This window comes from Miniopterus natalensis, chromosome 4 (genome assembly GCF_054644295.1).
Source record: "Miniopterus natalensis isolate mMinNat1 chromosome 4, mMinNat1.hap1, whole genome shotgun sequence".
Lineage (NCBI taxonomy): Eukaryota > Metazoa > Chordata > Mammalia > Chiroptera > Miniopteridae > Miniopterus > Miniopterus natalensis.
Window position 1 is genome coordinate 53,564,209 of NC_142084.1, and position 24,464 is coordinate 53,588,672.

At 42.6% G+C, this 24,464-nt stretch overlaps 1 protein-coding gene across 3 annotated transcripts in view; it reads left to right on the forward strand.

The window, feature by feature from the left end:
• The window catches only part of PALLD (palladin, cytoskeletal associated protein), a 344,882-nt gene that overhangs the window by 112,392 nt on the left and 208,026 nt on the right, over positions 1-24,464 (forward strand). The window contains exon 1 of one of the 3 annotated variants that reach the window (XM_087816544.1): positions 114-205. The exons of the other annotated variants lie outside the window; for them this stretch is intronic. The gene's annotated coding sequence lies outside the window, so the exon portion shown is untranslated. Of the gene's footprint in view, positions 1-113; positions 206-24,464 lie in introns of those variants that run through there. 3 annotated transcript variants of the gene reach the window in all.

Genomic DNA, 24,464 nt, shown 5'->3' on the forward strand with positions numbered 1-24,464 from the left:
ACGCGAGCGCGTCCTCACCGCCCGCGAGGGGCTGGGCTTCTGGCCGCCGCGCCGCCGGCTCCCCGTCTCCGCCGCCTTCTGCAAACTAGATTGAATTCGGAGCCCTGCAGCTGCAAGCCGGGGATAGCTTGAGACCCGAAAGCCCCCCCCCCGCGCCCCCCGAGAGGACCTGCTTTAGGGGCAGAGGGTGCTCCCAGCTCAGCCGGTAAGTGAGAGCATGAAGTGTATGTAGCGGTGCAGGAAATAAAGCTTTGCCGCGTTTCTGGGCAGTGGCAGGCGGGTACTCCTGTGACGCGCACCGTGCCCGGTGTTCACGGGCTCAGAAGCCCGTCCGCAGCCGCGGTTTTTCCTAATCCATCCCCTGGCCGCGCTCGGGGGGCAGGGTGGTGCGTCCCGCGCCGCGCGACTTCTCTGTTGTTAGAGTTGCGGTGGGGGAGGGGAGAGAGGCGTGAGGTTGAGTTTCTCCCCCCCTTTGATCCCATTTTTGAAAATAAGATACTTGGAGAGAAGCCTCTCTTTCCGGCGTTTCTGTGCCTGGAGCGGTTCGCGCCAGGTTGGTTTGCACTCTTTCCGCCTTTGTGATCCGCTCCGTCCTGGTTGGAGTGGAAGGAAACTTGCACAGAGCGAGCAAGGCTCTGACAGCCTGATTGCTACTTAGTGGCTGGATGAGTTTGAGCTGGAAACCCTTTAATGGCAGGTTTTGGTGATTTTCCCCATGACAGTTCTGGGCGTTTTCACACCTGTTGCTCTTCAATGCCTGAAAGGTGTGTGTGTCTGTGTGTGTGTGTGTTTTGTTGGGTTTTACTTGATGGCAGTCCTTTGTCTAACAAATTCAATTGCTCCATTCTCCTTCTCGTGTTCTTCTGAAACCCTTTGGATGGGGTCCCTGTCTTCGTTAGCATTCAGCTGGCTACGGTCCTGGGGAACAAGTGGCAGGCAGAATACAATAGGGAAGAATGCTTTCCTGATGACGCGCCTACCATGGGAAGACTAAGCTGAAAAACTGACATTCTCCACTCGTTTTTATGGAAAGCATGCTGTCACTGTTTTATAAGGATTCAGTTCTTGAAATTAGCCAATCTGGAGGTAACCAGCAGGAATTTTAAAGAGAGATTTCCCCCAATTTACCTGCACAACAAACATAAAGACCCTGACACGTGAGCTCCGCAAGGATGCTTAAGTCACCTCTCACCTGACAGCAGATGGTCTGCTGATGAAGGGAGCGGGGTTATGTGGTGTGTGGCGAGGGCCAAAGGGGAGGACCACCTGAGAAAGGGACTGAAGTTTGTTTTCAACTTTCTAATGATGAAGACAATCATCAGGATCCTGGAATGTACTTTAACATCCCGGTAGGTTAAGCTGAATTCCTGTCCACATGCTGAAAAGGCTTTCAATAGCCCTTCTCACACTTCCAAGTGGAGCCAGTGGAATGCTTGTTTATTTCTGTTGCTGATACATCCATGGGAAATCTCTGCTGAACCCAGCAATTTAAAAAAGCAAGTCCTAGCTTATAATTCCCCACATAATGGCAAACAGGTTATTTCCAGTAACCCAAGAGTCTTGCGTTTTCTCCGACCATGGCTTTAGAGGTAGGTGAAGATATGACGAGCGTGCGTTTGAGCTTTGCCCTCACTCCAACTGAAATGGAAAGTTATCCTGGGGTGTCTGATGAAAAAGATTATTGCCAGATACGTTACCAGGCTATAAAATAACATGTTTCTGAGAAGATTATAGGCGCTAGACATTAGTGTCTCTAGCCACTGTGTAACTCTTCATTGTTCCTTTAGGGATGAGACCTGCTTTGATGGCCATAGGTTTTTCCTTTGCTGGTTGCTCATTGTGTGGTTTTGCTGGTTGGTTGTTTTTTTGCCCCCTTCGCTCAGGTGAAATCACAGACTGGAATTAGCAGCCATGATCGTTGGCTGGGGCTAAAATTAGAAAAGTCCACGGGACTTTTCAGGCATATCCTTGCTATCTCAAAGAAGATTCTTTGACTCCTTTCAAACTTCCACTTTAGTAGTTCTTGTAAGCTGATGCTTAAGGATTCTTTAAGATAGCATTTAAATTTGGAGAGTTTTTTCCCTTGAGCTTTAATCGTACTTTACCAATGCACACTGAACTTTCTCTGAGGAGTCTAAAGGCACCCCCAATACATTTACCATCCCTTCTAAGGGTATATACTTAACTCTTTGACCTGTTCTTTTTAAAAAAAAATAAACAAAAGTTCCAAAGGCACTTGCAAAATACAAGACTTGGTCCTCTGATGCGATGGCAGATGGCAGTCACATGAGCTTTGTTTATGCCTGGGACAACCTTGGTGTCTCTTAAATTAATCATGAATTGAATAATTGATTTCTCCCACCTTCAGCGGCACTTAATTTCCAGCTATAAATTTAAAGATAGGTTGCTTATTGAGGTCTGGTTCACTTGGAAATCCTTTCAGAGCCTATCAAATGATTTTACAGCTGGGTCAAATCTCATCATAACACACATTATAAAATGCAGTGACATAAACTTCGAGCTCGTCTGGCTTTCCTGTTTCGAGGATGGGCTTCTCTGACCTTCCTACTTGCTGGTCACCTCCAAAGATGGTGAGCCTGATGGATACAATGGGTTTCTGTAAATGTAATTAAACGTGTCTCTGCCAGCTGCCTGTGGCATTCGTGAATGTTTTCATAAGAAAAGCTGTTCTTCGGCTTTATCTGCCCGCTGTGGTTTGTGGCATGTTGTGCTGTTCTGCAGCTATTGCAATTTTTTCCTGAATGACTGAGCTGTGATGTCATGTGCTATCTCAGTGCGGAACCCTTTTGGGGCTTTGCTGGGGTCTGTGTGCCTGTGTGGAGGGAGTGGAAGCTCCCCCTAAGCACTCTTGGTAGCGACTCCCCGTCTACTCCAGCACATTCCATTGCCTGGAGACCAAAGCCACCAAATGATTTGCGGTCAGTGATTTGGGGCTGGTTCGCGATGATTTAAAAGGAAGGTTATGGGCACATGAAGTGTAGGGTAAAGAAAATATATTTTACTACTTTATTGAGACCACATGGCTCCAAGTTGAACTTTTTTTTTTTTAACATGGAAATTGTTGGCTGAACTGGCTCACAGTATCCCCCCTCCCTTTTATTTCTTTTTTATTGCTTAGCGAGAACAGCTATATTCTCTATTTATGGTAGTCTTGACCTCACCATTATTTCTGAAATTTGAAACATTTTTTTATGCTTAAGAAAACAGGGAAAAGTAGGATTTCCCTATTGTGCTCTTCAAGGGCCGAAGAACATTGTCAGAGAATAGACTCAACTCACCAATAACTGAAAGAAGGCTATCCCCCACCAAACTTGGGGAGGCACTGGTTATGAAAGAGATACCTCGTTGTACCAGAGGGTCACAGATTATCAGTATGGCATTATGGATTCATGTCTCTTGATGAATGGAGAGAAGATTTTCCCACCTCCTGAGGACCATTATACCGTGATTAATAATGAGGCCAGATGAAACATGATTGATATTTTCCACTGCATTAATACTGATGGTGGGGTTCAGAGCCCAGTGGTCTCTTGGGCCCACACTTCATTTGTGAGTCTAAGCTGCCATCTTCTGCCTCTCCTATGTGGACTACCACAAATTAGCACAGTAAACCACCTATTACCACTAAACATCTTCCCAAATCTCTGTCCAGCATGAACTTCGACTACCTATTATCACTTTACTTTGTGGTTCAGGCTCATCCTATTTCAGTCTTCAGTGTACATGCTGTAGACTAATAATTCGTTACAAGCTATCAAGTAGCCATCTCCAGTGTCCAGTTTGGTATTATGAAACTGGTTCGAGAAGCTACAGGGAAAGCTAGCTCACGAATGTACCCCGTCCCTTTAAAGCTATCAGCCTGAGGTCTGAGGGCCAAAACCGTGATGTCATGGAAGGCTGCTTGAGAGATCCCCAACAAGTCCTCAAAGTTGCTGGTCTCTAATCCATCTGAGCCAGTCTGGAGTCCCACAGTGTGAGTCTGTGTATATCCAGGGGTTTAAAGGAAAGCATGTGGAGATCAAATTAGTGTGATGGCTTATGAGAAAGTCTTAAACTATAGAATTGGAAAAATGTCAAGAAGGCAGCATTGTAGGATGGAAATTGAGTTACACTGGAATTGGGGATCCTGGTTTTGCCACAGGGTGACTCTGAATAAGCTACTTAATAGTGCAGCATTGTTGATAAGCGATTACATTTGCCTTGTTTTTTGTAAATATAATGCCAAAGTATCCTCAGAACCGCACTAGGAAGCACGTAGAGTATGTAGTATTATTTCCATTTTACAAGTATGGAAACTGAAGCTCTAGAGGTTAATGACTTCCTCAAGGTCGCTCAGCATGTGGCTGGTTGAGTTTGGCCTCAGATCCAGAACTTCTAACTTCAAATCCCATGTTCTTTCCACTGTAGCAAGCAGCCTCCACAGCTCTTCACCTCTATGGACTTCACTCTCCTTATTTGCAAAAATGAGACATTTGGCCCAGAATATATATCAGTCCATTCCAGTTTAAAAGTCTATGTCTGATGAATCACTGGCTGGAAGGGGTTTTAAGAAATTACTTAGTCATATTCCATGCTTCTAGCAGGACTCTGTTTTGAAAAGAAAATGTCAGCCCTTTAAAATTTTTTAATAATCCCAGAGCAGGAAAGGGTCCGGGAGAGTGTCTGAGCACATTCTGGGGTGAGAAAGAAAAAAGAAGCTACAATGTCTGTGCTTGGCAGGGAGAGCCATTCTCTAGGCTCAGAAGCAGTGACTCTTGCCTCACTAGAAGTGTCTGGTCCTGGGGTCAATATCTAAAGGAGGAGAAGAGAGTCCCAGGCATGCTTTGCTGGTTGGAAAGGAATTCTGTGAGGAGAGATCAGAGAGACGGTTACTTGGCTGTGAGGAAAAAGCGAAGCGACTCAGTAATGATTTTAATGTTTATTAAGGGCTCCTGGAGAGAGAGAGGACTACAGATCAGTGGTAATGGTTCTATTTAAAGACACAAACAGAAGAATCCTCTTCATTCAGTAAGTGTGACAAAAGGAAAGCTGTGCTAATCTGGTTGTGACTTTGCTTGTATTCACGGGGTTGGCAGCACACTGGGGTTGGGAGAGGAGGCTTGGGGTCTAGCAACCTTTCAAGGTCAAGGGACTGTTCATGGACAACTGCCAGCAGTCAGATCAAAGTACAAGTTCAGTCTCATGTTATTCGGGTAACTTGGTTATAATTTTAAAATGCCAGTCCTTCTCCCAAGTTCTTCCTTTTTCTCTCCCATGAACTAGATGTTCAGAAAAAGCAATGAATGAAGCCAGAAGACTTAAGCCACTACCACAGCTCTACAACTTACTGACTGAGGTTGGACAAGGCATTATCCCCTCTAAGCCTCAATGTCTCATCTTTGAAATGGGGCAGTAATAATACCTACTTCAAAGTCAAATATTCCTGAGGATCAGATGGAGGAACATAGGTGAACATGTTATGAGAAACTTAGTTTGGATCATTAGTAAGTAGTAGTAGTCCAGTTTCAGGCCCTTTCTATAAACCATAAGGTCATGGAAGTTTCTTTTTAGTCTGCCTTAATTCCATTCCCAGGCCCAAATCAGAATTACAGCAGCATTTATGTACATGCTCACTATTATCAGGCGCATAATCATGTTTAATGCTCATAAAAATAACCACGAGGTAGATCTAGTATCCCCATTTTACTGTCTGGAACTTATTTCTAACAAGGATAAGCATCTGGCCCAAGATCACGTGGGTGATGAGTAGCAGAAGCAAAATGGAAACCGAGTCTGTCTCACTTCAAAGCCGTTGTGCTTTCAGATCTTCAGGTCTCTGAAGAATTGGAGCATCTCCTACCTGAATACAGACCCATCCTCTTGGTTTTGGCTTGCTGTTAATCTTCTGGCAGTCCCTTGAGTGGCCTCCTTGGCTGTTGAGTCTAGACCAGGTCCTAGGGCTTGGCTGGGTCCTTAGCTAAGGCTTCATCTTCATCAGCTTGTCCCACCGTCTTCTCTCCTTTCCCTGTCCTCATTCCTGGGTAGCTTATTGGCACCCCTCAAGCTCCTCTTCCACTCCAGGCATATTCCTTCTCAGGAATATCCTGCGTTCTCTGCTCCACCTCTCTCTCAGAGCCAGGTAACTCCCTACAAGGGGAATAGCTCTCCACAGTTTGTTCCACCCCAACCCATGGCATCAGCCCATCAAGCCCAGACCAGATGCCACCCCACTCCCACCCCCCAGCATGTTTACTGTTGATGCTTTATTGGAAGGAAAACTTTTACATGTTAAATACAGTCACCTTATTACTCTTGAATATTACAGAATGTGACTTTTTAGAGCTGAGAAAGAAGACCTTGGGCATCATCTGGTCTGTTACCTTTATTTTAAAGATGCAGAAACTAAGGACCAGAGAAGTCAACTGCCTGTTTCAAATCACAGCTCTTGGCTGGAACTGGGGCTGATTCCAAATTCAGTCAGTATTGTCTTTCCTTTCAACTTTCAGAATAGTTTAAAGAAGCATTTGTCACATCCACATCTTTCAGTCTGGTGTGGCCCCTGAATCAGTGTTTGGAAAGGAGTCTTTCTCTTGCCACCAGAGCCTGTTTAAGCTCTTTTTTTTTCTTTTTTTAACATTCATCACAATTTTTTTTTTTCTTTCCTTAATATACATCCCTTCTACTGAACTTAAGCCTATTTACTCCTCAGCATAATACAAACAAAAAGTGGTGACTCTCAACTCTAATTCATGGACTAGAAGAGTTAAGTCTCCCCTTAGCTCTCTTTCTCTCTAGGTTAAATAATACCAGATTTTTTTTTCTCATACTTATTGTCCTCCAACAATTTCATCATCTTTATTTCTGTTGTTGAACTATTTCCAAGTACTCCATGCCTCTCAAACTGTGAAGTCCAGAACTGGACAAAGCAGTCTCATAAAGGTCTGATAAAGTGACGATTACCTCACAGTTCCTTCAAGCTGTGCTTCATTCCGTTCGTGCAGCCAACTTTCACGCTCATGTTTTAACTGACCGCCGGACCTCATTGGATTGTTTTCAGATTATTATCCTCATTTGGCTGGACCTTGCTTAGCCCGCATTTGTGATAATGATCATTTCCTCCATGTATCATCCAGAACGTTTCCTATTGAGCTGTTTTTTGTTCCCGACTACTTCTCCAATTCATCAGCTCACTTGGGACTCTAATCCTGTTCTTCCTCCTCTTAATTCTTAACCCCAGCTACTGTCCCAAGTAGCTTAGCACATTAAAAGTCCCTGGAATTCACCCGTAGAGGAGCAGACCCCTGAGACTTCTGGCCCCTCAAAGCTCTTCTGCCTCATGACTCCAGGATTCAAAAAGCAAGCAGTCCAACTCCCGGTGCTGGCGCTCAAACTGACCACCAGACAGAGTTATAAGTGCTGGAGAAAGTACAAGATCATTGGAGAACCTTCCAGGAGACACATAGCTAAGGGCTATAACACTGGACTGTCCTGAGACAGCGAACCAAGCCCAGATCTGTTGTAGGTACAATGGTGGTAGTCTCCAAGATTTCACTCTGGCCTCAAAAACGTGATAATTACAAACATTTGCATTCACACACCCCTTTGATCTTCATTAACTTAACCAACCCTTATGGCAAAATACAATATCCCTATTTTACAGATGAAGAAACTAAGGTTCAATGAGGTCAAGTGACTGCCAAGATCATACAGCCAAGAAGAGAACTCAAGTTTTCTGTTTTTAAATTCCTTGCACTTTACCATATTTCAGTGGTTTTAAAACCTTAGATTTTCTAAAAATCCCATGGTGGGGTGGAGTGCTTGTTAGAAATACAAATCCTCCAAGTTATATTGATTCATGAAGCCTGAGTGGAGCCTTGGAACCTGCATTTTAATAAGTACCTCAGAGGGTTCTTGTCAGAAGATCATACTTGAAGAAACCCTCTCTTACACTAACTGTTCCAGAACAGACTCTTTAATTGCAGCACGTCTGCCTTTGCCCAATGACAGAGCTGACACACAAAAACCAGCCACAGACCCCTAATCCAGATAGTTGTTTGATGGCTCCCTGCTTACTCTGGGCCCATGGCCATGGTCTCAGAACCTGCTACCCAGCCCTTGTCCAATCCTACTGGGGGCCCCTTCATTTTGCCAACCTGTTTGACTCCCCTCTTTTGAGTACTCTGTCTTGGCTCCCCACTCAGCTCTTGGATAAGCTCTGGGCCCTGATTTTGTCTGTATGGCTCCAGATCAAAAGCCTGTCTTCTCCAGGCCTTTCCAGATGTAATCATATAATGGACCTGAACCATGAATCCAGAGGGAATCTGGTGACTCTCCAGGAGGTCTTTATCTGAGAAGCCTTTGAATCACATGCACTCCAGCTGGGTACTGTTTATAATCTCTGAGGGAAAGGTTCACGGCCAGTCCCCTCAAAGAGAGACGTGAACCACGATGTGAACCACTCAGCAAAGCTCACAATTGAAATTTGAAAACCTGTCTCCTCCACTAGCCCAAGAGATGACTAGAGAATGTGCAGTGCAGTCAACATTAATTGGTCACCCACAGTGCACAGGCGCCGTGCTGGCTCCTTCCCATGAGTTGGGTCGTGTTACCCTCTCATTGATAAGAAGCTCAGCCAGGAAGGCTATACCCGGTGCCCATTCCCATCTCAGGGCACTTAGAGATTATGTGTTCAATGAATTAAAAATACTGAGCCCTTCTACATAGAAGTCACTTCAGTCTTTCAGGCTCATCAAATACGTGAGGTCTCTGGCTAGGTTGCTTTATGCATGTTTTATGGAGTAGAAAGTACAGTCCTGAAGAAAATAGCTTCTGGGGTCAGAGCAGACTGTGGTTGAAATCGAGTGGTTGAAAATTTACATGGATCCCAATTGGACTCTCAGTCTTGGTAGACCTGTTCCACTCGCTGCCTCTTTTAGATTCTTTTTTCAAGTGCAGGCATCTTCTACACAATAGGCTTGATGCTTCTGCACTTCTTAAGAAACATATCCAGATTGTGATGATGGAACAGGTGACAATAACACACTTTGAAACAGCAAGTAACGTAGTGTGAAGAAACCACATTTCCCCCCCTACCTTGGCCTCTGCTATCTCGTGATGTCCTGAAGAGAGAGTTCCCAGCATAGGCCTCCTGAGTGATTGTCAGATGTATACCTTGCCTTATCTTTAGCAGATGTGAGAGCTCTTTTTGAGAAGAGGGGCTGGAGGGACAGGGATGTTTGGAGCCCTGTTGGTGTGAGCCTTAGAACATTGTCCATGCAAGCAAGCTTAAGTTTTGCTGAAATAAGCGCTTACCTTGTATGTTACAACTTGGCAAGTGACGGAATAATACTAATGTTAAATGACTTGTCAAAGGATCTCAGAGCATTATGTCAAGATTTTACGCCCCCATCCTTAATTAGGTCAAGTTAAACTAAAAAGGAAACACAGTCTGGTTTGCTAACCACAGTGGAAGTATTGCTTTCGGGTGGAATTCCTATCCAGATTGCGTCGTCTGACTTCAGGATAATATGCAGGAAACAATTTGGGGCTTTTCTTTCTTTGGGTTTTGATATTTAAGCTGTGAGGATCTTGCAATCCAGAAGCTGGCATTTGTAGTGTTAACAGTTATCACAGCTAGCTAGCCAAACCATCCCTGTTTAACATCTTGCTGCTGTTTATCAAATATGAGCACACAATATGCTGTGTATGATTTCCAATACACATGTGCTAGTTATTACTACCAATGTGAATATCTGCTGAGCCATTAATCAAGGTACCCAATACACCCTGCCGGTGCACTGTGAAACTCTATCTGCTGAAAAAGCAGAATTCCCCTCCACAAATGAGCACTCTTAAGAAAGCAGACTGGTTAAGAGTGTCTGAAGCTGCAGAGTGACACATAAGTGAACCCCATTTATAGATCACGGGTGATCTCACGAAACCCAGGAAATATGAGCAGAGTTCTACATGTTGGTTTCCCATGAAGATCCTCACTTTAATAGTGATAGTTAGCTCTGATTGGGAGCTACTTTATATTCATTTTCTCCTTTAATCTAATGATCCCATGACACAGGTACCATTATTATCTCCATTTTCCAGATGAGGAAACTGAAGCTCAGAGAGGCTAAGTTCATGGAGGGCATGACGGAGCCAGGGCTCAAGCCTAAGTGTGTCTGGTGCCAGAGGCCATGCTTTCTGGAGGCCATTCTTCTTTCAAAACCATTTGGTGGCCTGGCTGGTCCAGTGGTTGAGCATCCACCTATGATCCAGAAGATCGAAGTTTGATTCCCGGTCAGGGCATGTGCCTGGTTTGCAAGCTTGATCCCCTGCGGGGGTGGCTTTAGGAGGTGGCCGATCAATGACCCTCTCACATCATTGATGTTTCTATCTCTCTCTCCCTCTCCCTTCCTCTCTCTGAAATCAATAAAGATATTTTTCATTTAAAAAAACAAAAACAAACAAAACATTTGGTGCATACAGAGAGGGAAGTGGTTAAGTAATTACTCCCATTTGTTTCAAATGACAGACTGGAGCTCTTTGGATGTTAATGTGTTTTAAACATTTGTTGAGCATTGATTTGTCTGAATGGTATAGATAGGCTGGGTCGCTGAATTCTCCTAATAAGCAAATAATATAGATTAGGGTATCCCTATTTTTCTAGAGAGTAACCTCTTGTTCTCTCCCATCACCCAGCATTGTCCTTGTAGCCACATATGGTATATTTTCCTTAACTAAACTGGGAGTGTCTGAAATTTCATGAAAATAGCGTATGCACTAGAAGCAGACAGATTTCTTTCCTAATTCTGGCTGTTATGCGATACATCAGTATTCAGATTACTTAGCCTCTCTCACCCTCAGTATCCTGAGCTATAACATGGAGGCAATAGCACCTACCTCTAAATGCTGCTGTAAAGATTAAGTGAGACGAAGCTGTGGTATGTATGCCATAGCACCTGACGTGTATTGTTAGTAGTGTCTTTTAAATGTTAGCTGAGTCCCTCTTGTCAGCTCTTCACATCTTTCTCTGCATTAGTAAGTTGTGCTTAGTATCAGGCATGATAATGAATTTGTGTACCGAGGTGTGCCGTTCACAGTGCAGCTTATGGGGGCAGTACTGAGCAGTGGTTAAGAGATTGATTCCTTGAAGCCGACTGATGACATTGAAATCCCTGCTCCGCCATTTCCTGTGTGACCTTAACCACCCTGGGCCTCAGTTTCCTCTTCTTTAAAATGGGTCTAACAGTAGTACTTCTCTCATGGAGCACTGAATTAGTTAATATGTAATAAGCACTTAGAAAATACCCGGCACAGAGTGAGCACTCATTAAATGTGAGCTGCCATTATTATTATTACCACCTGTTATCACTGTGGCCTCTTGTAAGCTTCTCTGAAATAATTGGTTATGTTTAGCTGTGCGGAGTGAGACCATGAAACAGATTTTCTCCGTGCAAATGGGGCTGCTCACAGGGGGCTCGTGAGAGACTGAGTGCTGACCTTGGCCCCATTAGCACCGTTCTCTAACCAGCCCAGGCACGGGGCTATAATGAGGATTATTGAAGTAACATATGGAAAACTCTTATAGTTAGCTCTTGGGAGAGGAAAAAGGCACTAAATAAATACAAGGAATTATTAAAAACTAGGAGACGACCTCACAGGGATGCTGAGCCTTGTATGCTGTTTGCTATTCTAAGAAGAAACTGGGGCAGGAAGCCAACTTCATCACCAGGTGGCAAAGTGGTCTCCTGGCTGCTGTTCAAAGGACGGCAACATGTAGCTTCACCTAAGCAGATCCCAGGCCATCCGCCACCTCTTCCTGACTGCAGGCAGCTCCCCTTTCCCACACAGACTTGGGAAGGCGGAGCAGGGCCAGGGTCCCCTGCCAGATGCTGCGCCTGCCCCTCCTCCCCCTGGATCACATTGCTGAGGGGCTCCCTTCGGGAGAGCTGGGAGGTGGTACTCTGAGTTAGAACCCACCCAGCAGAATGCTGATGGTGAATTCTCTTTGATACCAGACTCAGGGCCACCAGCCATCTGCTTCCACAGCAGGACTCCAGCCCTGCTCAGGCCAAGCCCAGGGCTTCGCTGCCAAGCTTTGACAAGTGTGTGGAGAGCACAGGGCTGTGTGATTTTGGAGATAGCAGTCCATCAGTCCCTATTTACAACGCTACCACCCACCCCTAAAACATTCTTCTCTCCGGAACAATCCTAACACCAAAATGAAATATACTTAAAGTGGTCTCCAGGTGTCACTTGTGAAATGGTGTAGATGAGGCTTCCAAGAATGAATCAAGATCTGGCCCACAGCCACCACATAGCCTAAGGCCTCTGGTTCCCCCTTGATATCAGTGGCATAAGATTAATTTCCATGGCTCCAAGCAATGGCTATAGAAACAGTCTGTTTCTCTTTGCCACGAAATAAATAGTAATGTTAGCTGTGATGTCTTACATTGTAGTCTCAGAAGGTAAAGTTGACAGCTGTGTAAGTCTCATCATTCAGGAATATAACACTTTATGACATGGAACCCTTATTTATACTTTTCTGATAACAATACAATTTAAAATACAGATAATTTCTCCACATATTGGTATGAGAGGATTTCAGTCCTCAAAACTACTAAAAAATTTAAGGTATTTATGTTACTAGCACATAAAACAATATTTATGCATAAACTATTATGAAAACATAGTCTGCCCTCTCAATTTGCATAGCAAAAATAGTTTGGGAAAGAAAAAACAAAATTGAAAAGTCCACCACTCAAAAGACAAAATAGTATTACCTCTCTCTTGCGTGCCCTCCTTTCTTCAGTTGGCTTCAAAGTGCTACCTTCACCCGGCTGCCGTGGCTCAGCGGTTGAGCATCAACCTAGGATCCAGGAGATTTCAGTTCGATTCCTGGTCAGGGCACATGCCCGGGCTGTGGGCTTGATCCCCAATAGGGGGCATGCAGGAGGCAGCTGATCAATGACTCTCTCTCATTGATGTTTCTCTCTTTCTCTCCCTCTCCCTTCCTCTCTCTGAAATCAATAAAGACATTTTTAAAAAAATAAAAGTGCTACCCTCATCATCAAATATGAAAAAAACTGAAGACTTCAGTAGCCCTTTAGACCTAGAAGTACTGAAAAAGGTAAAGATTAGAATTCAGATTTTTTTCTCTGACATGTAAAATTTTCTAAGGGTCTGATGAGCTTAGTAAAGTTCTTCAGGAGCATTTGGCTGACTGTATTGACTGCCATGCAAAATAGAGTCTCTGGAACATTTATTACAATGGAATCTATTTTTCTTATTCATGCTTTTTTTTCCCCTTCAGAGTTCAGGATTAGTTATTAAAATATTTACAGAGGGGAAAAAAAAGATATTTCTAAGGCTGCTAGGAAGACAAATCATAATAGTAGATACCAACAGGAATAAGCCTATGTGTGAGACGACCTCTTGAGTGGGGGCCGGGGAGGGACATGTGCTCTCAAAAGTAGTCAGAAAAAAAGCCCAGGCAGGTTTTCAGAGTCCCCTCCATGTAACCACAATATTCCAGTGCACCCCTCAAGTTTCAGAACTCCCATGTATTTAATACTTATTTTTAAGAAAGGAATTTCTTTTTTACCCAAATTGCATACTTAGAACAAGGCTACATCACTTCCCCCTTTTTTTCCCTGCCCCTTTCCACCCACTAAGGTCCTTCATTCCCTTGGGGTCTCTGACAGCTTCTGAAGGTGCTTTGACATGAGCTCACTCCTGGTTTTTGGTTTGTGTGCTGCTTGTAAAGTACAGAAATGCTTCGGGGAGTACCACAGGCAGGCCTTACCCAATAGCCCAACAAGCTCCTTTTCCTCTGCTTTCCCTCTTCACCGGAGCCCTCCCAACACTGCAGACAAAGGAGAATGCTGAACAGCGCAACAGCTACTAGAGAAATGCTTATAATGTAGTAGTAGCCTCGATTTTGAAATCTGTCCATACGCATTAGCGACAGCTGTTTTCTAGCTTGAGAGAGAATTAGAAATCTATGACATAACGGAGGGAGAAAATGGGCCATTTCACTGTAGAGATAGATTTGAATGATATATTCAGTCATAAGTGAAAGTTTTTTGGGCCCTTATGGATATAAATTAATATGAGAGAATGCTCTCAGGAAAGAAAGTGTAAATTCTATTGGCCTGGAAGGTGAGGCATTTGCTAGTTAGTCCTAAGAAATCTAATAAGGAAAAGGAGATAGGTGATATTAAAAGCTCATTATTAGAGTATCTCCAGACAGGTATACTTTTGCATCAAGCATCTGCTTTCAGGCTCTTTTTATTTTCTGATATCTGGACTCTTACACAATCTTGGTAAAACACACACACAAAACCACTGTACTCCCACAGCATGGAATGACCCCACCCTTCCACAACTACCCTATCTCATGGAGCTCCGGTCACTCGTACCGTGTTCTGTTTTCTTTATGGCATTGCCCTATCTGAAGTGATATTATTTATGTGGTAGTTTAAGTTCTTATGACCTCTCTTCCCCACTGGAGTAAAGCTGCATGGGAGTGGGCGCATCATGGTCCTCTCCTACGGGGCCAGGTCTTCATTGGGCTTCTTAATTAGCTTCTCTGTTCTCCCAGCAAGATTTTCAAGATCCAGCCTCATGGGTTCTGGGAGGATAGAGCCCACATTCCTTTGAAGCCCGCGAGAATCACTTCATGGTTAAAAGCGATTCTGTTCTTGGGACACGGACTCAGCAGAGCCAGGAACTTTCCTATAAGCCGTTGCTTGGTCGTTAAGGAAACACAACAGAATACAACCCTAACATGTCACATTCTACAGATCCTCATTTATGATACTGTGATAGTTTTCACCCGCTACCCGGAGCAAGATGAGATCATCCCTGGCTGGTGTGGATTTTATTTTAAGCATCTCTTTGCATCGATAGACCTAGGTTTGGGAGTAAGCACTTCAGTGTGTAAGATGGTATACCAACATTTGTTTTCTTTAATTGGGTCCATTTCGTTCTTAGTGTGACCATGATTTCAGAAGGTATGCAGTGGCCCTCCTAGCAGTGGGAAGCGTCATAGACAGATAAAAGAATAAAGGCAAATATTACAAACCCATTCATTTATAACCCAGGTCCGGTGGAGGGACTCTCAAGTAGGAGAAAATATAGAAGGCTGATATTTAGTTGCCTACATCCAAAGTCAGAGACTTTTCTGAATTGCTCTGGGCGCCCTGCCGTGGACTCTTCCCTTGGCTTGTGTAAGGAAGTACAACAGCCGGCTCACCTTTTTGGGTAAAATACATCAAGCCCCAAACCAAAGGTTAGACACGCATCACCTTGTTTAACCCCCCTACTAACCTTATGAGGGTAGTACAAATAAAATATGGGTCGAAAGACCCCAGTAGTTAATGAATTATGAAATAATGCAAGCCTCTTTGAGTAGGGCACACAATTGCCCTAAAAGCTATATCTTTCTTTTCAACTTTTAAAATGCTGCATAGAATGGGTATGCTATATTGTCCTGTTTTTCTTTAGGTTTCTGCTTTGTACATTTTAATAAGTTGAACATGTATGAAGAAACATTTGCTGGTGGTAAAAAAAAAAAAAAAATGTATACAGAAAGCTCCCCAATGAAATGTGAATGTTCTCTATCTTCCTCAACATCAAGCCCTCCTCTCCGTGTAGCTTAAAAGTGACAAGTTTCTTGTATAACCTTCCAGAAGTCTACTGTTCCATTCTGTACTGCTGTGGTTTTACTGGGTTATATGTTTTTGACAGCTTTATGTAACATTATTTTTAAAGACTGCATAGTATCTCCATAATTATTGGATATCATTCATCAAATTGCCATTTCCTCTTTGATGGACATTGAGGGCAAGATGAGTGTTTTCCTATTACTTTAGTAAAAAAAGTGCTAACATGAACGTCCTTATACATATGTGTCATATGTCTCTGTGCCCTCGTGGGAGCCTATCGAAGTGCTGGGTCAAATGCATGTATATTCTAAATGTTGGTGTTGCCAAATTCTCTTCTTAAGAGTTTACACCGATTCATGTTCCCATTTTAGTTACAACAAATTTCAGTATGTGGGAGTGCTGGCTTATATTTTAAATGTTTTCATTTCCCTTTTAGATGTTTATATAGCTCCCCATTGGAAAAGTCCTGCACCCACCCTCCGCTACCACCTCAGCTAAAGAAGCCCACATACCTTACACATGTCATATGTGTGTAATAATATTGCAAAGTACAACCATGCTTTCCACATATTTCTTTCTCCTTCGTGGAAAGTATGTACATTCTAATGATATTATTTGCTAATAATAAAAATGTGCTTAAACAAGTGGTTTTCTAAAGATGAAGTGATACAATCCAAACTTTGCAAAATCAGATCCTGTCCCCCAAGAGGGTGGAGGGAATGCCTTTTCAAGAACATGACTTAACTTAGCTAATTGCAATTTAAAGATTAATGTGAGAAGGCAAAGGGTGCAAGAGTGAAGTCAATTTTTCCTGAAGTTAGGAATAAATCTATAAATTCTGGTTGTATGAATCGCTGAAAAATTATTGTGCGGGGATCAATAAATCACTTCTAAAATAGTGTTAGAACACTGTTCCATCTCCTCAGTATACTAGTTACAATTACATTATTAGGCTCCAGAGTGTTGGGCAAACTGCTCTTTTAGCTTTTAACACTGCAGTAAATGACCTGGCAACAGATGTAACGTTTTCTTTGTAATGTCTAAGGTTAACTCTTTAGCCACCGGCTAGAAAATCTTTCTCATCTCACTAGCTTTTTAGAGCTATGAAGTCCTTTAATTTTTAGTCACGTACAAATCATAAGGATGCTTTACAGGGAGAAGAGGTGGGGGAAGAGGGAGAGCTTTGTACGCTTCCTTCCAGCAACGTGAGGACAAAAAAATGTGAGGTCAAGATTATGATATCTGCATTCTACCTACATTGATCAAAAATACCCATTTTGCATCTTACTCAGAGTAACTTTTGAACAGAGTGAATGGCTAAAAATAGTGATTCTGCACAACAAGCTGAAGGGCTGGTTTTCCATTATTATTTATTTATTTTTGTAATACCCAAGGATCTGTTTATTGATTTATTTTTTAAGAGAGAGGAAGGAAGAGAGAGAAACACAGATGTAAAAGAGAAACACCGATTGCCTTCTGTATGGGCCACAGGCGGGGATCGAACCTGCAACCTAGGTTATGTGCCCTGACCCAGGATGAAACCTGCGACCTTTTGGTGCATGGGGCGATGCGCCAACCTACTGAGCCACCTGGCCCGGGCATCCATTAGTTGTTAGTTTTCCCCTCACTGCTGGGATTAGACAATACCTGATAGGGTAGAAGCAGATTAAACACTCTGCACCGAAGCTGGGAGGCCAGGACCTGCTCCAGAGGCTTGGCTCTGAGGGTTGAAATGTCGAGGGACAGATGTAGCTGTGTAGACGCCCACATAGCATGTCGGTGGCAGGGAGGTCCCTCTGTAGAGAAAAGTGCTGCTTTGTCTCAGCAGATGCTTTGATGGGTGAGCCAATCTGAAGCAGGAATCATGATTTTCTTTTACTCCTTAGGTGGTATGTGATTTTTTTCTCCAAGAAAAAAATATTGAAAAATAGAAAGTGAAAAATTGGGGAAAGGGTGGAGAATTCAGGAAACTATCAAAATACATGTATAAAATGATTTTCATAACAATTATTCTTTAGTTAAATGATAGAAAAATTTTAAATCTTTTTAAAGCTCTCAAATGTGCTTTTGAAATATCAAAGTACACCTCTTTGGATTTGAACTTTAGCACGTGATTTCCTAACACGCGCATTTTCAAAGTGAGAGAGGTTCTACATTAATGAAATACGACCAAAATATGAACCTCAGAAAGAAGAACTGGAAACTTTAGTACAAAGCAAGTTAGTAATAAGTAATAATGAATTTGGAGAGCTTTTCCTATTTTTCTTTTTATTTATCCCCATTTATCCCCTCTGTGGCCTCGTCCATGTCCACCTGCTACCCTCCCCAGTCACCACATCGTTGTCCATGCCCATGTTCTCTCTTTTTCTTTTTTGCTCAATCCCTCCAGCTCTCCAACATCCCCCTCCCCTCCAGCTCTTTTCTACTAGAGGAAATTCCCTGTCACATAACTGACTCAAGTTTTTGTATATAATTTTAAAAGTATATTTTGTAATGCAAACTGTTTGCAAACATGGAAACATTGCAGCATTTTGTGTGCTGAATATAAGCTTCATTTAACAGCTAATGCATCCCCAATGAACTATCCTAATTGAAAAGCCCCTGGAAATCTCCAGAGTTATCTTGATTGAATTAGGCTAATCTAGAGAACGAATCCTAATAGGATTGTGCCATTCTTTAGTGTTCAGGGCACCGGGCGTTCGGTGTTTCGTCCCACTTGCAGGCATCAGCTGTCATTGTTTGCTAAAAGAAATAGCACCAGCCCTCATAGTCTCTCAGCCATCTAGTTCTTGAATTCTCTGTACAAGATCTCTGCCATCTGTTCCTCCATCTTCAGTAAATCTAGTAACAAGGAGCTCAGTGCCCCATTCCAATTGATTCCATCTTTGGGCATATGGAATAATTTTAGCTGTAAGAAACCTCAGAGAAGATCCTCCAAAATTGACCTGACATAGTGCCCATGCAAATACAGGGTGTCCCCCAAAAATGTGTACACACAATGTCTATAGATTCTATTACATTTTGAAAAAAATGTATTTTAATAAACACTGCCTTTGGAATTATTGAAAGCGTATATACATTTTTGGGTGTACCCTATATTTTTAAGCCTGGGCATAACCTGGAAAAACTGTGGACCAATGGAACATTAAATTTGGAGGGAGACTATGATCATTCTTGCCCCCCCCCCCAATTGAGAGAGTTTGAGTGTGAGCTAGCATGTATAGATAGCATGGATTCCTCCACCTTTTTCTACCACTGGGTAATTTTTTATTTCCCCAGCATCCATAAATTGCCAGAATGAATAGATAGTGATGAAAAGCTTTCATACAATGTACATAGGCTGGTTAGGATAAAGTGAGCTGTGTTGGCTCTCTTTCTTGTCACAAGCGGGTCTCAGGAGCACCAAGAGAGGTGTGGCCGAGGCAGAGACCATGTGCTCTAGATGTCCTGATATACACGTACTGGGCTCAGAATTAGAATGCTGCTTCACAAGACAAATTTTGACTATATTGTCCTTTCCCTGCACAGCAAATCTATGTAGACATGATCCTCAGTGACATTTTTAGATGCAAAAACCCCACATTTTTATTTACGCAACCAAAGTAACTATTATAACTTCCTGTAACTAGTAAATTGCATACGTTAGAGCCTTTGCCCTTCCCTGGTACCTGCACCACGTAATAGTTTTAGAGAGTTTTTTGTTTTATCTTTTGCAAAGTTTTTATGTGCCTCTGGAGCCAATTTTTAAAACTTGTGTCTTGTGTGATCACAGGGGCATTCAGGATATATGGAATGATGGAATGTAGCCAGGTGGAAGGTACTCTGATTGTCATCAAAAAGGAGAGCTTTTTCATCATGAAAATCCATATTTTTTCAAAGAAAAAGATTGAAGTCTGTATCTAATCATACCATGAATTTTAACACTTAAAAAAATCTAATCCATTGGAATGAAAAATCAGCCTGGGGTAATTTGCTCTGAGAAACCAACTGAAATGAGACATGCCGTTTTATTTGTTACTCAGATTGCCAAATATGACAAGGTATAATTAGCCCTGACTTCCTGCTCGCGCTCAGACACCTGAGCCCCTCCCCGCTCCAGCCGCAGCTCCGCGCCCGGGATCTGAGGGGACGCAGTGGAGGCAGCTTGCATGAGAAATGGCTCACTTTCCTACACATTCAAAAGTATGTATTTGATCCAAATTGTCGGGAGGAAGAAGACAGGTATAATTTAGAGGAGTACCTGTGTGGCTAGAATCAGGTAGCTGCAAAGCAGCATTTGCAGAATCTTTGAGACTCTTTCAGGAACTTGGCTCAAGGAGCATGTCAGATGTTAAATCCAGGTATGTGTGTATAAATAGGTACGCGGTGTGGTGATTGTGTGTGTGAGTGTGTGAGTATAAAATACTGCTCAACATTTTTGATGAAGGCATTCGCTATTTAGTTGATAGGATAGTTGGTACAGGGCCCCTGAGTGCTACCTGCTAACAATATAGTTCCTTCTGCACCTCACTTTTCATTGTCTAATGAAGAGAGAGCCCCCCACCCCTGCACATACAGTGGATACTTCATTTATTATAGCTCCCCTTGGAAAACTGACCTCTAAAGGGAGACTTCTAGAAGGAACTCAAAATCAAAGCAGGGAAATGCATTTGGGAAAGGGGGTGGCTTTGACGCGAGTTAGCAAGGTTTACAATTTAACTTTGCTTGCACTCAGGGCAGTTTTCGGTGTTTGTCTTGGGGTTGCTCAGAGATCACACTGGCCACGTTTGATCTAATGACACTTATCGTTAGACAAGACTAGAGCCAGAATACTGTGCGAGGAGGCCAGTGAGCCCTCCCTAACCCTGGGCCAAGATACCCACCAGATTTGAGAAGCTGACCCTGCCCTCCTTGCCTGGAGCGGCTGAGCTCGGCTGGACTGCTGGGGCCTGACCGAGTGCAGTGCTAGCTGAAGGCTCCTTTGGAGAGATAAAGACAGAGATGCAAAGCCCTTTGACTTCTAAAGTTTCAGCTGTCTCAGAAAGAGGGGTATTTCCCCCTCATTCGCTATCTGACTAATAAACGAGGAAAACTTGTAGATGAAACCTCCTTTACATTGACTTTGGGGAAGGATGTTCCACTGCTGAGGACATAGTTGTATTCAGTGTAATTGCTCACCCAATGCAAGGAAATAATGACTGGGCTTCCTAGGAGTCCACACGCGAACTGTTTTACAGGGGTTCCTGTAATTCTGTAGACTTGACGGTACCGAGAGGGCCTGGAGCCCCATGCCCTACTTTGGTGGTAGCCGTTTTGGATTTCATAATTCCCAGGTAATTATGGTATTTTGGTGGACAAGTTCCAAAAGCATAGAAGATTGACACAGCAGTGTCTAATAAAACATCTCCCGTTTTATCCCCTGTGGAATGTAATCCAAGTTATAACAATGGCTAATAACTACCTGCCCTGACTGTAGCAGCAAAATAGCTGAATGCGCACCTCTAGCTGTTTTATGTGTGCAGTTCCTCACTCTCAGGCTGTCTGTTTAATCCGTTCTTTCCCCCCAACGCTTTGAAGGCTTGCAAACGTTCAGTACAAATTTTCACAGTACAGGTAACTTTGAAGTGTGACTTGTCAGGTCATGCTGACTTGTTTTTGTGTTTGCATAGAGGACTGGTGAGGGTGAATCTATTTTTTTAACTAACAGGTGTAACTTGAGAATTTGTGAATGAGTGACAGGGGGGTTGGGAGCCCTTTCTGACCCCCCCCCCCCAATATAATGTGAAATTTGCTTTTGTCTACTCATGAGAATAAACTGCATTTGCAGAGCAGGAAAATATCCACTAAAACCAAAATCACAATTTCAAGTTGCTCTTTGCGATGAAGTATAAATAGGACAACTACACATCCTGGTGTGCCTGGAACAATCCCCGTGGGTCCCTGTAATTATTAATGGTAGCCTGTTTCACTCTCAGAAATGTTCTGACTTGAACATTTAATAGATGGACCGTATTCTGTATGGTCACCCAGAGCATTTTCCAAAAGGGGAATTTAAAAAAATCAGTAAATTCATGTTCCATGGCAAAATGGCAGCTTGCCCACCCCCCAAAAAAATTCTTAGAGTTGACAGTCAAGGATACATGGGATGTTAGCACTCAGCATTTCACATTGATTCCTGCCTAAGAAAATAATATTTAGACATAGGCATGGAGAATATATTTCAACTCAGGTGCCAACTCTAACCAACGAGCAGGGGCTGCCGGGAGCACCTTCCGAAAGGACTCTGAAACCAAATCTGAGGCAAGTGGGAACGAGGGCTTCGCCCTATTACTAATGTTTGTCATGAGCACAGGAAGAGGTTATTGTAAAATGTAGGCCAGGTATTAAATGATACTATTGTTGAGTTAGATGGGATGTTGTGATATCCTTTAACCCAGTGTTTTCCAAACCGTGTTCCACAGAACACTGGTCCTTCAGCATGATTCTCAAATTATCTGTTCCGTGGTCCAGTAAGACGGAGACTGATGCCTACCATTGTCTCTCTTGGAAATTCAGTACAAACTTCTAAAAAGTTCTTTAGAAAAGACAGATGTTTAATTTTGTTTAACCCAGTGAATGAGTGCTCCCTGAACCTAACTGGCCACAGAACCCTTTTTCAGTGGTATCTCTCAACTTGCTGCAGAACTACTTTCTTGGGACACATATGAGATAACTACCCAAACAAGGAAACTCAAGCCTCAGAAGAAAACTACAGGTTCCCATTCAGCTTAGCTGATCTATACCAGGCGAAACCAGAACCCAGGACTGCCGACTCTCCCAATCCTAGATCCTTTCTCCTACATCACCAAAGTGGAAAATATTAGGAGCAATTGAAGAGTTTAACAGCATCTGGCAACACAAATAGTGTAGATTTCTGTTGCTTGTTTTCATAGTCGTATTTTAGGGATAGTGACTGAATATCTGCATGCTCATAATGTCCAAACATAAAGCTACCTCTCTCATGGTCCCTACAAAACAAGACAAAATCATTTCTGAAGTTTAGTTTTATCCAGGCTGCCCACCCTCTTCTATTTTATCTTTCTTTCTTAGAAGATAAAATGATTATTAGAGGAGAGCATTGCTAGACATGAGACACTCGTTTGGGATAAAAATCTATTTTATCATTTCCTGGGCTTTGAATTTCTAAAAGTCATCTATTTATTGGTCTCTTTTGGACCATGAGGTTAAAGTACATCTGTCTTCCACACAAATTTAGCTATTGGTCTTTGGGTTCAGCAGTCATGAAATTATAGACACAGTAAACTTAGACAAGAACTAATTTCACTTTGGTCTGCCTATTAATCCACATGACAGAATAAACATGGTGTGCCTTGTGGTTAATATGAACATATGTAAAAAATTAAGAAATCTTTGGTGACAAGACAAAAAATGCTCCATGGAAATTAATTGATGTTTAATTGCGGATGTATGAAACGCGATATTTACAGATGGCCTGACTTGGAGTTAGGCATAAACAAAATTCATCTTGGGCTTAAGTTGCCGGTTTTATTTTGGTGGCTCTCCAGTTCATGGCAGGGCCCTGCCATTCCTTTGGGGGAAAGGAACACCTGGAAAATATAACCATTGCGGAACTATTGATGTTTTTCCCCCCCTCCCCTTTAGTTTTGTTATAATAACATTAAAGAAGCTGGTTCCTTTAGTTTTTGTCAAGCATGCAGTTCCATGAAGCCATGTGGCTGCTTGCATTTTGGGAGAAGGGGCAGCTGCAGGCTAAACTTGCCATCCTGCAATCATTGACATCCTTTTGAAGATAAATTTTCCTGGGAAGTACAAATCAGTGGAGTTGTGGAGCAAAAATAGACAGACATCTTTCAACTTCACTTTGTTTCCCCTTGAGCATAAGGAAACTGACTTATAAGAGAAAATAAAAACTCGACTGTTTTTAAAGGTTTTTATTTTAAAGCACCTCGTTGTTTCTATTAAGTGACTTCTAAGATTTACTGTTTCCTTAGCTGAGTTGGAGACTATCAGCCAAGACTCATTGATGAAGCTTTATAATGTTTATAAGTCGGATTTGTTCATTTTAAAAGCCACATGTTTAAAATGCAAGGCACAGAGAATTCCCATGATACATAGTTGTGGTTCAGAAAAAAGTAAAGATACCAAAAGAAACTGTCAGTCATGAAATCTTTATTTCCTTTTAAGTGGTAGAATAAGAATAGATATTATTTAGTCAACGTGTAAGCCAAACGATGCCATATGTGATTTTTTAAAACATAAACTGTAAGTATAGTACACTGGACAGTATATATTATACTTTGCCAGTGGATTAGTTCCTCTTATTTGAGCAGTTGACTTTATTCCCATAAAAATCAACAATATTGCCCTGTCTTGGAGAACCAGAGCGTTCTGAGCTCTCCCAGATGTATACCCCAACTCCAGTATACAGTTCTGAGCCCTGTTGCTAGTTGCCAGGGTCATAAGAGAAGAAAATAGGAAGGCCACATCAGGGAGGAAAATTTTCTTACACTACCCAAGAATGGAGATGATTGGTCGTTTTCAAAGACAGCCACTTGCTCAAAAGCAGCTGGGAACCCCCTGATTTTAGTTTTCCTTTAACCTCCTTTGATCCCTAACAGTCAATACAGCCACTCTCCCCCAGTAGCTGGCCTCAGACCAAGTCAGAGGTTACATTCAACCTCACCTTGAAATGTAGAATGTGAACAATTAAATACAGAGTGGGGCAAAAGTAGATTTACTGTGGTAAGGTTTATTCTTATATTACTTTTTAAATTAATTATTGTATTATTTTCCATACAAATA